This window comes from Hylobates moloch, unplaced genomic scaffold, assembly GCF_009828535.3.
Source record: "Hylobates moloch isolate HMO894 unplaced genomic scaffold, HMol_V3 SCAFFOLD_6, whole genome shotgun sequence".
Classification (NCBI taxonomy): Eukaryota; Metazoa; Chordata; class Mammalia; order Primates; family Hylobatidae; genus Hylobates; species Hylobates moloch.
The window spans coordinates 7,986,383-8,000,517 of NW_026652281.1; the positions used below are offsets into that span (position 1 = coordinate 7,986,383).

General features: G+C 40.9%; 1 long non-coding RNA gene across 1 annotated transcript; it reads right to left on the bottom strand.

Moving 5' to 3' along the window:
• Window positions 1–833: 833 nt before the first annotated feature.
• On the bottom strand, window positions 834–13,866 carry LOC131383764 (uncharacterized). The gene is made up of 3 exons (XR_009214015.1): window positions 13,731–13,866; window positions 6,618–6,700; window positions 834–1,269 (listed from the first exon to the last, which is right to left on the bottom strand). It is a non-coding gene; the product is annotated as an uncharacterized LOC131383764 (long non-coding RNA).
• Between the last annotated feature and the right edge of the window lie 269 nt (window positions 13,867–14,135).

The window sequence follows — 14,135 nt, forward strand, 5'->3', positions numbered from 1 at the left end:
AGAATTAAATTTATTGGTATGTGAAAACAAACTCCCCAGAACCACTCTGAACTTTCCCTGTTAGCCAACACCATCAATTATTATTATTAAGTGCCTGCTCAGCTGCTGTGCGGTGGAAGAGGCAGGGAGGTTTGGTAGCTAGGCAACAGGCTGGAAACTCAAAGAGTAGGAGTTGTGATTCTGGCTCCTCCATAAAAGTGATAAGTGGCCTTGAGTAAACTCCGCCTGCCTTGTTTTCTTCATCTGAAAAATAGCATCACCACAGTCTGCCTTTTTGCACTGAGGGAAGAAAAACAGAATTTGCCCCTGCAATTACAGAAAAGTGAGCTTATGGGGGCTGGCAAATGAAGACCACATCAGGGAATCAACTTTTCACTCAAATGACCATTTTATTACCAAAGGTTTGAGCCTGAGTATTCTGTGCCTCAGTTTATCCATCTGGAATGATTCACAGATAATGGTCATGTCCTGGCTTAAAATACAAGGTAAAGGTATGGCTTTATTTCGGTAGGATCTAGGAGAAAACTTGGGTAGAAACACCTCTCCCCCAAAATGCCCTTGGAATTTCTCAAATACCCCTTGCCCGCCTGCTTTGTCCAAGCTCCAGCAATACCTTGTTTGTACCCCTATTAAAAGTCTGTATTGTCTTGTGGCTTGTTTAGACATCTGACTCACTTGTGAGCTCCAAAACAGCCAGGCCATGTGTCCATGTCTGAAGCTTCAGCACCAGTTTCTTATCTAGAGTGAGTGCTCAATAAATCTTCGTTGGAAGAATGAATAAAACAATGAGTGAATGAATGAATAGGAAAGAATGAACCAACTGACCTCCTCGGGCATCAACAGTCCTCTCCTCACTTCCTCACACTGTTCCCACCTTCCTCGAATGATGACACTGTGCTGACTTTGAAGAAAGGCAATCATGAAGATCGACGGGGTCTGGAAAGCCAGGAATGGGGGTGGGGTTTCCAGGTGTGGGTGATGGGAAGAGGAGTGAGAAGACAGGAAGCGAAAGCAGAGGTGTGGAGTTTCTTGCAGAGACCACGGAAATCCCACTGGGAGAACAGAAGAGCTGGCATGGAGAATAGAAGTGGGGCAGGCAACAGGAGAGAATTGTGAGAGCCTGAGTGGAGTACGGCAGGACCCTCGAGCCTGCAGATGCACTTGGGTCAGAGTGATGGGGGTGGCCGTACACAACTGAGGACAGAAGAATTCACTTCATCTTTTGTTTCCTCTCCTGTTGGTTTTTTACACATAGGATGAAAAAACCTACTTTGGGGAAAAAAATAAGCTAGTGGACTCAAATGTTTACAACAGCACTATTCACAACAGCCAAAAGGCAGAAACAGTAGAAATGTCCAACGATGAATGAATGGATAAACAAAATATGGTCTATCTATACAATGGAATATTGTTCCGCCATGAAAAAGGATAAAATACTGATACATGCTATAACATAGATGAACCACAAAAACATCATGCTGCGTGAAAGAAGCAAGTCACTAAGGGTTACATATTGCATAATTCCATTTATACAAAACCTCCAGAATATGTAAGTTCATGGACACAGAAAGCAGGCTAATGGGTTTTCAGCGTTTTGAGATACAGGGAGTAGGAGTATGACGGAGCTTAACTGATATGAGCTTTCCTTTCTGGGTGATGAAAATGTCTCGGAACTAGATAGAGATGGTGGTTATACAATATACGAATGCACTTAATGCCACTGAATTGTACACTTTAAAGTGGTTAATGGTTAATTTTATGTTATGTGAATTTTACTTCTATTAAGAAAAATAAGCTGGGCCAGTTGTGGTGGTTCATGCCTGCAGTCCCAGCACTTTGGGAGGCCAAGGTGATCGAATCACTTGAGGCCAGGAGCTTGAGAACAGCCTGGCCAACGTGGTGAAACCTCGTCTCTCCAAAAATATACAAGAATGAGTCAGGTGTGGTGGAGCACGCCTGTAATCCCAGCTACTCCGGAGGCTGGGACAGGAGAATCGCTTGAACCTGGAAGGCAGAAGTTGCTGTGAGCCGAGATTATGCCACTGCACTCCAGCCTGGACGATGGAGCAAGATTCTGTCTCAAAAAAAGAAAAAAAAAAAAAGAAGAAGAAGAAGCCGGTAAAAAATACCTCCCCCTTGAATTAACCCATTGTTGGGGGCTTCCTCCATTTACGGAGAGAGAAGCTGCAGTTAAAGCAGAACCAGGGCCTCTCCCAGCTTATAGCCAAAATGTCACTGACAGTCCCTGCCTGGCTCTGTCGGAGGAAAGTTATCCCTTGTGGCTCCTAGCTCTTCCTTAGCTTTCTCCCTCCCTCCCACAGAAAGTAAACTCTGGGAGGTTGGAAATTGGGTCTGTCTTGCTCAGCTGCCATTTCCCAGCATCTAGCATGGTGCCTGATGTGGTGTATGACTACTGTGCCCTCTGATCCATTCTCCACACTGTAATAGGTGATCTCTTCAAAGAGAGAATTTTCATGGGTCCCCTTCCTTCCATTTTCAACCCTAATGGCTTCACTTGCTCTAGAATGAAAACCAACGGTTTGCCCTGAACCATAAGCTAAGCGTAATCTGGCTCCTGCCCAGCTCACCTTGAATCTGCCCACCTCTATGACCCAGGCCCGTGACCCACTTTCAGTGAAGGTCACCACACTTCCTCCAGTGATGCGGCCTTTCCATGTGCTACCCGTCTGTCTCCCTTCACTTCAGCCTAATTAGCTCTTACTCGTCCTTCATTTCTGTGCCAAAGACTGTCCCCTCTGCCCACCAGCATCCATTCTTATCTTCCTTTTAAATAGAACTCCCATGCAGCTAGCTATCACCACTAACAAAGTCTTCTGGCCTACTTTGTAGCTAGGTGTGGTCATGTGACTAAATTCTGGCCAAGCAACAATGATGTGTACAGCTGCCAAGTCACCGCTTGAAAGCCATTTCTTTCTCCCCTCCTTCTGGCTCAACATGGTATCCACAGAGGTAGGATTGGAAGCCAGATGTTGAAGATGGCAGAGCTGCCTACCAACCTTGAACTGCTCACCTCTGCCATATAAAAGAGAAAGAAACTTACATCTTATTGAAGCCATGAAAATGTAGCATCTTTGTGACAGAGTTTAGCTTGTATCATAACTAATCTATACTTTACCTCAACTGAATCATATCAAAGCCTTTCCCTGTCCAGTGTAATCAGTCTGATCAGTCTGACTCTTCCTATTATGTGTTCTCAAGCCCATAGACCTCTTATTTCTATCACTGTGTGTGTGGGGACAGGAGGGGAGAAAGAGAGACAGAGACAGAGAAAATTTTAAACTCCCGCCCCTCTCCTCTAGATTATAAGTCCCCCAAAGGCAGAGGTCACATCTACCTAATTCACCATGCCAATCCCAGCACACAAGCCTCAGGCCATGTCTGGCACACAGTAGGTGTTGCATTATGCTTAATTCATTAATTATGTAAACAATACCGTCTCCATAAATAGGAACAACATGATATATATTCTTAAGTAAAGCCCATAACTAGTGCTGAAAGGAAAAATTTCCACTGAATAACTTTGGAGAAAGTGGCCTTGCTTCATCTGTGCTCTTGGTGAAGATAAGTCCTTGCTAGGTCATAAATAGCCATGAAATGAGATTGCACTTTGACTGATTCCCTTTTATTATTTTTACTATTATTTAGAACCATCCCAAATAATACAGTTACAGCTCAGCAGCATCCTTCCCTTCAAATATAACTGTCGTTCCTGTAGAGCAAGTTTCAGAAGTGTTTATATATTATCAAAATTAAGTTTCAAAATGAGCTACAGTATCTGGGAAAGGGGGATAATAATATTTCACAGAAACTAATTGGAAACTTGTTTTGAAATAAAGTAGTTATTATTTCCATCATGGAGAGATGAAAGCAGAGAGATTTCCTTTTATCTCACCCAGGCTAGTATCTTACATTATTTGTTCAAACTCAAATTAAAACCTGGACAAATCCTACTGTGGCATTGCATATCAGTTAGAGATTATTCTTCTGGAAATGAACTTTTTTTCACAAATTTCATTACGCTGTTACAAATGACTATTACTAAAATGTAACATATAAAACTAAATTGTCTTTCCTTTTTCTGGCCACGTGCAAGATTCACTTTCCTATGCAGTATGATTCTTTTCTTCTGAACTTGGCAGCATGTGGTCTACTGGCCATGGCCCAAGCATCCAGAGAATCGCACAAAACCTGCTCCACTGTCCCGCTGACCTCCCTGCCAACGGGCTTGCTGGGTTCTCCACCAAAGTCCTGGGGACCCCCTCAATGCCATTGTATTCCCCCACACTTGCATCCCAAAGAACAAACGTCAAGAAATGTCCTCCACCTGGTGACTTTGTCAAGACTCAAACTTCTTTCTACAGACTCAAACTCATGCAAACTCACTACCTGTAAAAAGTGCCTGGAGTGCGATGTTAACCTACTTTCAGATTTCTGAATCCTTAACTCTGAAGCTCTTTCTCGCCTATCCCCCAGGCTTTCCCACATCCTGCTCACTTGGCCTGGAATGTTCTTCCTTGTTCCTTGATTGCCTAACTCCAACTTGTCCTTCAGGTCTCAGCTTAGAGGTAATTTTCTCCAGAAAGATCCCCCTAACCTCACTCCCAGGTACTGGGTCAGGTATGGCCTATGTGTTGCCATGATACCCTGTACCACTTAGCACTTGCAACTTTTTATTTTATTATTATTATTATTAATCTTAGAGATGGTCTCTCACTCTGTTGCCCAGGCTGGAGTTCAGTGATGTAATCATAGCTCACTGCAGCCTCAAATCCCTGGGCTTAAGCAATCTTCTGGCCTCAGCCTCCCAGGTGGCTGGGACTACAGGCCGTTGCTACCATACCCAGCTAATTTTTTATGTTATGTATTTATTTTTTGTACAGACAATGTCTTGCTCTGTTGCCCAGGCTGGTCTCAAATTCCTGGCCTCAAGTGATCCTCCTTCCTCAGCCTCCTAAGGCACTGAGATTACAAGCATGAGCCACTGCATCTGGCCTATAACTTTTAATTTGCTCTACCTCCTTCTGAATTGTAAGCCCCAGGAGGGCGGAAGTTAGGTTGTCTTGCCCCCCACCCCCATTCTATCTTCAATACCAAGCACAGTGACGGGTACATAGCGGTTGATCAACACGTTTCATTCATTTTTAATTTAGATTCAACTCTGGTATCTGGCCCCTGGAAAAACCAATCCCTAATCTGCATCCCAAAGAATACTATCTTCAGGCTTTCCTGGCATTAAAGCTGTGGCTCACCACCAGAGTTCTCTGTGGTTCTTCATCTTGAGAACTAATGTCTCCTCTGCTCATTTCCTTCTACCCTTGGAAGGTCCTGCCTGTTGCATCCAGGGTCTTCTCTTCTGGTCAATTTGTTTGAATTATGCTCATTAACTAGTTATTAAATCTGGCCCTATTTTTTGGTTACTTGCATCAATATCCCATCTCCTGTACATCCAGGCCACCTTTTATCTTTCCACCCTCCAGTCTACTCTAGTTCTCTCTAGCTTAACAAGGATTTAAGCTTGGTTTATACTCATTAAGAGGAGACAAAGGATGTCTCTAGCTACTGGATAGTTGTTGCACAGACAAAACTTTAAGACATTTCCTACCTTCGTTTCTTTGCATCTATATGACCTCTGCTCTTTATCCTGCTCAAACTTTCTCTTTTCCCCAAGACAATGAGATTCCTCTATCTTCCAACTAATAAAAAAGCCTCACACTCTATCCCCAGAAAGAAAGTCACTTTCCATTCAGATCTCTTTAGCTTTGGCCTCTGCCTACATGCTGCCAGCAGCTCCTTTTTCATCACAGCTTCCTGGATTTATCTTTTGTTTGTTTGTCTGTCTGTTTGCTTAACTCTGATGAAAGGTGGAAAAAAGGGCAGGTTTTCCCAGAGGGAAATCAATCAGATCCTTTTTTCACAGGTTGCCTAAAGACTGTCAGATCAATTAAACAATTCATCTCTCAGATGTATTCAGCTGAAGAATTTGTCCCCGGCTATTTGTACTAGAACATATTGAAACCAAGTCAAAACATCATATAACTGGAAATTCTTCTGACGTATATGGTAAAAGGGAATTGAAAGCATTGTTTCTAAATCGACCCCCAAGACATAAATTTAGCCAAACATTAGTCCAGCATAGTGCAATGAACTCCTCTCATGATTTTACACTTTGCCTTACATTCCTTCCAATAGAACTCTGTGTGTTTTGGGTAAACACACCAAGACGTAACATGAAACAGAAGTTGGAATCGTTATGGTTAACCTGAGCATGTTGGAAACCAAGGATCAGCTGCATGTTATTATACACAACCCATAAATTGGAGTGAATTGTAGAACTAGAACAAGCATGAACTACGTACACTGCAAAACAGGCAGCAAACTCTGGACAAAGAACAGACACCATCAATTTCCAAATAACCAATAGCTGATTAATGGTTAGTATCTATGACACTAAAAATCCGTATTTTCCTCTCCAGAGCATGGACTCAGTGACGTTTGATTTTGATTGACTCATAGGGATAAATTATTCAACTGATCAAGACTGTCTTGGTTCACATCTTGGTTACATGTAAAGAAAGGAGCTAATGACTATTGCTTACCTTCACTCTTCTTGTTTGCACCATTTGAGGTATGAGCAGATCAATAAATAATAGCTCTCTCTTCCCTTTTCAAGTTAACTTATCTAGAAACAAGACACAGAATACATACATATAGAGATCAAAATATCAGCTTTATTATTTTAACTGATAAGACTGAGAGAATTTCGCTGGAGAATTGAGAACAAATGGACTTGCTAATACTCCTTAATTAGTCAGATTTACCCACCAGTCCAAGGCATCCCTCCAATACTCTGGGGCCCTCCCTACACAGGCTGTGGCTGCTTCTGTAATTTTCTGACATGTGTCAGTGTCCTGGAAATAGGAGAGGTCCAAGAAAGACAGTTAAGTAGATTCACTTCCTTCTTCAATCAAAGAAGGCCAGGAGGGTCGGGCACCATGGCTCATGTCTGTAATCCCAACACTTTGGGAAGCCAAGGTGGGCAGATCACCTGAGATCAGGAGTTCAAGACAAGCCTGGCCAACATGGTGAAACGCCATCTCTACTAAAAATACAAAATTACCCAGGCGTGGTGGCGCGTGCCTGTAGTCCCAGCTGGTGCGTGCCTGTAGTCCCAGCTACTCGAGAAGCTGAGGCAGGAGAATGGCTTGAATCCAGGAGGCAGAGGTTGCAGTGAGCTGAGATTGTGCCACCGCATTCCAGCCTGGGTGACAGAGCAAAATTCAGTCTCAAACAAACAAACAACACCAAAAACAAACAAACAAACAAATAAGGCCAGGAATGTGACGATGGCTGTTACACCAAAGGAAATTCACTACAAAAACATAAGTACACAGGCACTCCATACAGCAACCAATTAAATTCTATCAAATGTCCCACCAACAGCTATCATATGGTCCAAAGGTCGATAAGCTGAGGATTCCCTTAGTGATTCAAGTTTGCCTTGTAATACAGATATGAAACAAAATTTTTGGATTCCCAAAAGGTTTTATAGATTTGTTTGGCCTTATGTGGGACAAATAAGTTTTTCCTTAAGCATTTGAACTAAGCCAGAATGCTTGAAAATGGTTATGTTGCTTATTTGGGTTCTCTGATTAAGAAGAAAATTCTTTCATCTATGCCTTCCAGAGCCCCCCAGACAAGCTCAGATCTATCTACAGCTTCTATTAGTTAGAGCAAGAATGTTATAAAGTCTCTGTTCTATTTCAAACCAGACTTGGCTGAGAGCCTTTGTAAAACGCATCTATTCACTTTGCTCCCGCCATGAGTACATTAAATGCAATTTCATATTTCTTTGATGATTTATGTGCTTTGAGAGCCTCACATCATCATTTATATCAATGCTCACTGTTTGGGCCTAAATACGCAGAGATAGAATATACAAAGAATTGGATTAAGTGTGTCCTAACCATAAGACAAACTGTGGCTGACCAGGAAGATCTCTGAAATATATATAGGAAAGATGATAGGAATAAATTAAAAAATGATGATGCTGGTGGTGATTAGCACTTACTATGTGCCAGACACTCTTCTAAGCCCTTTATGTACATTAAATCATTTACTCTTAAATTTTTTTTTTTTTTTTTTGGAGTCAGAGTCTCCTTCTGTCATCCAGGCTGGAGTGTAGTGGCACGATCTCAGCTCACTGCAACCTCTGCCTCCCAGGTTCAAGCGATTCTTACGTCTCAGCCTCCTGACTAGCTGGAACTACAGGCACATGGCACCAAACTTGGCTAATTTTTGTATTTTTACTAGAGACCGCATTTCACCATGTTGGCCAGGCTGGCCTTGAACTACTGACCTCAGGTGATCCACCTGCCTCAGCCTCCCAGAGTGCTGGGATTACAGGTGTGAGCAATGCGCCTGGCCTCAAGTCCTTAAGTATTATTACCTCCATTTTATAGACAAGGCCAACTCAGGTTCATATAAGTGAACTAAGTTGCCCATGCTATAGGAAGTGAACCATCAGGATTTGACCCTGGATGGTGTGATTCTAGAGCCTTCACGTAAAACCACAAACTGAAGCAAGGGAAAATAGGCGTAGGAGTATTGAAATGAATCAACAAGATGGGAGAATTCATCCCTCAATAAGTTGAAGTGAAAAATGCTTAAGCCTTCATCCACAAACTCAGAAACATACACATGCACACACATACACATATCCCTCTTATCAGCTACAATCAAAGTAAAAAGATAAACCTAAAAAACACAGACTCACTGCTTGGGGCAGAAGATATAACATTAACAAATAACAAAGAGAAAGTCATATGTCTCCACTCCTGTTGTATTTCCACCATCTTTATCGGGGATAATGATCTTTAAACCCAGGAGAGCTGAATAAATGTAGTTTAGAAGAAACTGAAGAATGAGATAGGTAAGGTGATAGCAGGAGACAATCTTGTTTTAAATGAGTTTATGTCTCCAGGCCTAAACAAATTACATCCTGGAGTATGAAGAGACTTTGCTGATGAAATCTAAGAGTCACTGTCAGTAATCTTCACAGGGTCATAGAGAGTTGAAAAGGTGCTGGGGCAAGGTATTAGAGATATGTACTAGAGAGGTGTAGCGCTAGGAAATTGGTATTCTAATTTTTCAAAATGAGGTGGAGGAAAGTGTAATCTGTGACCTACAGATATGCAAGCTTGATTTTGAAACAGGGTATGACTAGATGGTGTGTCAGCCCTTAAAAAGGAAGTGGTGATCACTAGGAGCCAGGATGGATTCACTAAAGAAAAGTAACAGATTCTACATGCCTTCTTGTGTGTGTAGCTTTAAGGACTGGTGAGAGTGAGGATGTCATGTGTACAGTAAGCGGTGGGACAGCAACCTTGATGGGGCCCCTGTCACCCCAAGGGCCACAAGGGTTGATTCATTTGATCTGGCTGGGTGATGGGTCCCCTCCTTTGCTTTATGTTCCATGAAGTTGCACACTTGCTCAAGGAGAAATACCAGAGAGAGAAAGGCCTTCATATGGGCAAGGGAATACAAATCCTGTGCCTCCCCAGAATCCTCAGACAAGTTCAGATCGATCTGTGGTTTAAACTAGTTAGGGTAAGCACATTTACAAAGTCTCTTACTATTCTTGGATATCTGATGGATAAGACAGTGCTTTTAAGAGAACAAATACCTGGTTGACCATTCATACCAAAAAAGCTTACATTTATGAACCAATGTCCTTCTGATTAGAACACTTTTCCTTCAGAGAGTTGCACAGCTCATGGCCCCCCTCCATTAGGAGTCTACCTGAGTTTCACCTCCTTAAAGAAGCCTTTAACCATATGATATAAGATAGCGTTTGCCCTCTAAATACACTGAATACCTTGTTTTCTTTTTCTGTATAGTTCATGTCATTACCTGACATCATATTATAGATTCTAGTTCTTCTCACTATCTGACATTGTATTATATACAATATTATATATATTATGTATATATGTACATACACACATAATTTGTCTCTCTCCTCCTCTTGCAGAACCAACAAATTCTATGTGAATTATGTCCCTATGTTAGGCAGTAGCCCTGGCCTTTTGAATGTGAACTCCATGAGGCCAGGGACTTTGCTATCTTTTTTACCACTGAGTTCCTAGTCACTAGGAGAGTACTAAAACATAGATGTCCTCAGTAAGTATTTATTGCTCAATAACATTTGTCAATTAGTGAATGTCAACCTGGAGAATGGTCTCTACTGGCTACAGTGCTCTGTCCTTGCCCTTTTCCAAAATATTAGCTCTGACAGAAAAGAAGAAAGATAACAAGAAAATTGATTCTGATTCCCAGTCAAGAAAACATTTATCTTTATTATTGTTATTACTATCATCACCATTACCTACTACGTGATAGGGACTGTATTCTGCTCTTACACTGCTGGAGATGCTCACAACAAAACTAAGCGGTAGAAATTATCATCTTCAGTTTGAGGTGAGCAAAACTGGGTTCAGGGAGTTTAAATAACTGGCTAACATCAGACAGCAGTTACACGATGAAGCTGGGATTAAAATCCAAGATCCGTCTCACTAAAAAGTGTGTCCTTTTTTTACAAGATGATGATAACACTTATAAAAACATGAGAAACCTACTTTAATGTGCAGCTGACTGGAAAAACTAGTACATTAGGTGAAAAAAATCAGGATTTTATGAGAGTTTGAGATTTGAATGGCAGGCCAGAACTCAAAAATATATATATATTAGGTATGAAGATGAAGTTCCATATACCAATTCTAAGCATCACATTCACGGATTGGGGGGAGGGGGGAGAAGGGGGTGATGATAGTCATTTATTTGAAATAGACCAAAAGGCATCAATTGACCACAAGATTAGTCTAAACCAAAGTAATATGTGGCTGTAAAATGAACTAAAACAATCTTAAACTGCATTATCAGGAATTTTTTTAAGGCAAGGGGGTTCCAGTTTTATTCTGCAAAAGCTAGACCAGGAAAATGAAAGTTAAAGTAGGGCGTTAAGACCCCTGGAATGGTGAAAATCTCATTATGAATGAAGTGATTAAAGGGCTTGGTTAACCTTGGCCTGGGAGAGAGAAGACTCAGAGATATGAACTATCTTCATATCTGAAGAACTGTCAAAAAAAAAAAAAGAAAACATTCTCTGTTGTTCCTGATGAGTGAGACTATAGGAAAGAGTTTTGATTAAAAATACAAAGCTTACTAATAATTAGATGCCTTCCCCACTATGAGTGAGTTTCCAATCTATTAGGGGAGATATTCAAGCAGCGGCTGTGTCACAATCTGGCCTGGAAACTCTAGTATCTACCCAAAGGGGTAGAAGATTAAGTTGATTTTAGGGTTTTTTTTTTTTCAGTTCTATCTCCTACATGTGGTGACCTTATTTTCTGAACCCCAAACCAAGACCTGTGATCCTATAAAAGACTTTTTGTGTTCCTTCCAGATTTGAAAGACAGTCTAGCAGGTACAACCACCAAAATATTGTGGTTTCTAGGAGATATCAATGATAAAATAATGGGGAAAATATATGAAATTGGAACTTTCCTGGAAAAAGGAAGAAGTGAAATCACTCTACAGCAGGTATCTACTTCTCTTTGAATACTCATGTTTCAACCAAGAAGGCAGAAACTCTGGGTAAAATTCCTTTTTTTATTTTCTTGCACAGCAAGTTTTCTGGAACTAAGACTTCTTCCTCCAAAGGCTGAGTGCCAAAATATAATTACAAATAGAATTATAATCTAGTTCATTAGCATTACTAAAGTCAAGAAGTCATTGGAAAAGCTTCTTGGAGCATCATCAAGATTTCCAGGCCCTACCACTGGAGCCATGCCAGCCCTTCCTTCATGACTTTGCTTCCACCTTTGTGCATATGGCAGATGCTCTAGTCTGCAGCTCATCAAGATGCCAAACTATCCTCGTTCCTCCACCCTGGACCAGAGTGACTCCCCACCAACTCCCCACTTTGGGTTCTTGTACTAAGAGGTGAGGGGCCAAAGACTCCCCCTTGGCCAAATCTGGACTTGACTCTACCAGTAAGGAACTATTCAGACTGATTAAGATATTGTAATTCTGGATATCATACATTGGGCTGGTATCAGCTGTTCCCTATTAGACTTAGACACAATGTTCTTTTCAATAGACTACTTTGTTTCACACTGACAGTCATTTTCCACCCTGCAGAATTTCAAAGCCAAGAATACTGTATTACAATGTAAACAAACAAAATTAGACTCAAAATTGCCTTTTCTGATCTTCATATATTAATCAACTCTTCAGGAAAGCTTCTAAACATTTTCAATGACATCAAAACAGGCTGGCAACATTTTTCAACTTCAAAAAACAATCAGGCTTAGTTAAAGGTTTGTTTTCTACTCCATTGATACTCTATATTACATATTTGCAACTGTTTCTGTTTTAGTACAGATTGATTAATAGCATAAGTCCTAAAATCCCAGCATGTTCACACACGTGCAAAAAAGTATTTCCATCTGTAACCTTCACTAACCAAGGGAAATCTATCATTTTTGGCATGCTTGCTGCTTCTTTCACCTGCAGTCTTGAGTCCTTGCAAATATCTGAGACTATGAGCCTCACAGTTGCCATTAAATGCTAATTGTAGGGCAGGTGTGCACTCTAGAAATGGAGGCCAAAAAGAATGGATCAAATGAGCCAAAGAGAAAGAGAAGTCTTGACACCCGAAAGACACAGCCCCCTCTATGCTTTATACCTTACTTGACTGGGCAGGAAAACTGGCATTTGAACTAACAATGAAAATATGCTGAACAACAAAACAAGAAGCAGGTATGATCCACAAGGGATGTAAAAAAAGAAAGTGTATACTGGACAATTATGTGCTTAATAGATTAGATGACGACAGCAGCTAAAGCGCTTAAATTATATCTATTGTTACCTTCTTTAAGAAGTGGAAATCATAGGAATAATTCTACCAAGACAACTGAAATGTTTTCACATCCTTCCCTAAATGCATTCCTTAAGAAAAAAAGCTTACGACTGCTCCTGCTGCTACTTGCTAAAGTTTTTCGTAACCTTTAAAGAACCATCTTATCTACGAGTTAAAACCGGCTAGTTATCAGGATTTACTGAATCCCTGCAGTTTTCAGTATGTGTTATGTGCAAGAATACAAAAAGAATCAGAATACAAATCTGCTTCCTCGAAAGGGGTTACAATCTGTAGTAGAAACTGGATTTGGAAAAATGCTTGCAAAACATGTAAAATACTCAAGTGTGAAAAATAATGTTATCTATTATATAATTAGATGGGGTTGTATGTGCCACTACATTGGGAATGTCACCTCCTTTATTAAAATGAAACGCAGAATTTTCAGCACTTGAAGGAGCTTCTCCAAGAGGATACAGGGGCTGGCCATTTTAGTACAGCTTCACTCAGTGGAATTTCTCTCTCTCTCTCTCCGTCTCTCTCTCCCCGCCGGCCCTGCCCTCAGACACACACACAGACGCCCCACTTTTCTTGGCAGTCCTTAACATAAATGAGATAGACAAAAATTTTCAAAATTATTTTATTATTTCACTTTGTGCAAGATGTGTAAAAGCAGTGAAGCTTATAGAGTCCAGCACAATAGCTACATAAACCCCCTGACCCCCAAGATTCTTATACAATAAGAATATTCCCATTCTTATTCCCCCAAAGAAGTTAGTGATTTAAGACTAACCTGAGACTGTTGGCATTAGGGCCTGTTCTACGATATTCCAAAATTAGGAATCTATCTCTCATCTTCAGCAGAAACTGTTCTTTAATTCTTAATATCACGATGAGGAAGAAATTTCAGGATGTCAAAAGATAGAGACTCATAAAAGGACCTCACACGTTTCTTATTTCCTGTCAAATGCAATGCAAAACAATATCTCAGTATTATTCTACTGCTTCCAGTATTTTTGCCTAAAGATGGGAATTTCTAATCATATAAACCTGGTATTGCTCAGTTAGGGAGTGAGGCAGAGATTAGAAAAAAGTTTCACCCCTACCGGTAAGTTTCTATGAGGACTGAGTGGGAAGGTGGTTTCCCAGCATGTAAACCAAGAGTCCTGAGAAAGTTTTACATTTCTATCAGCAGAAA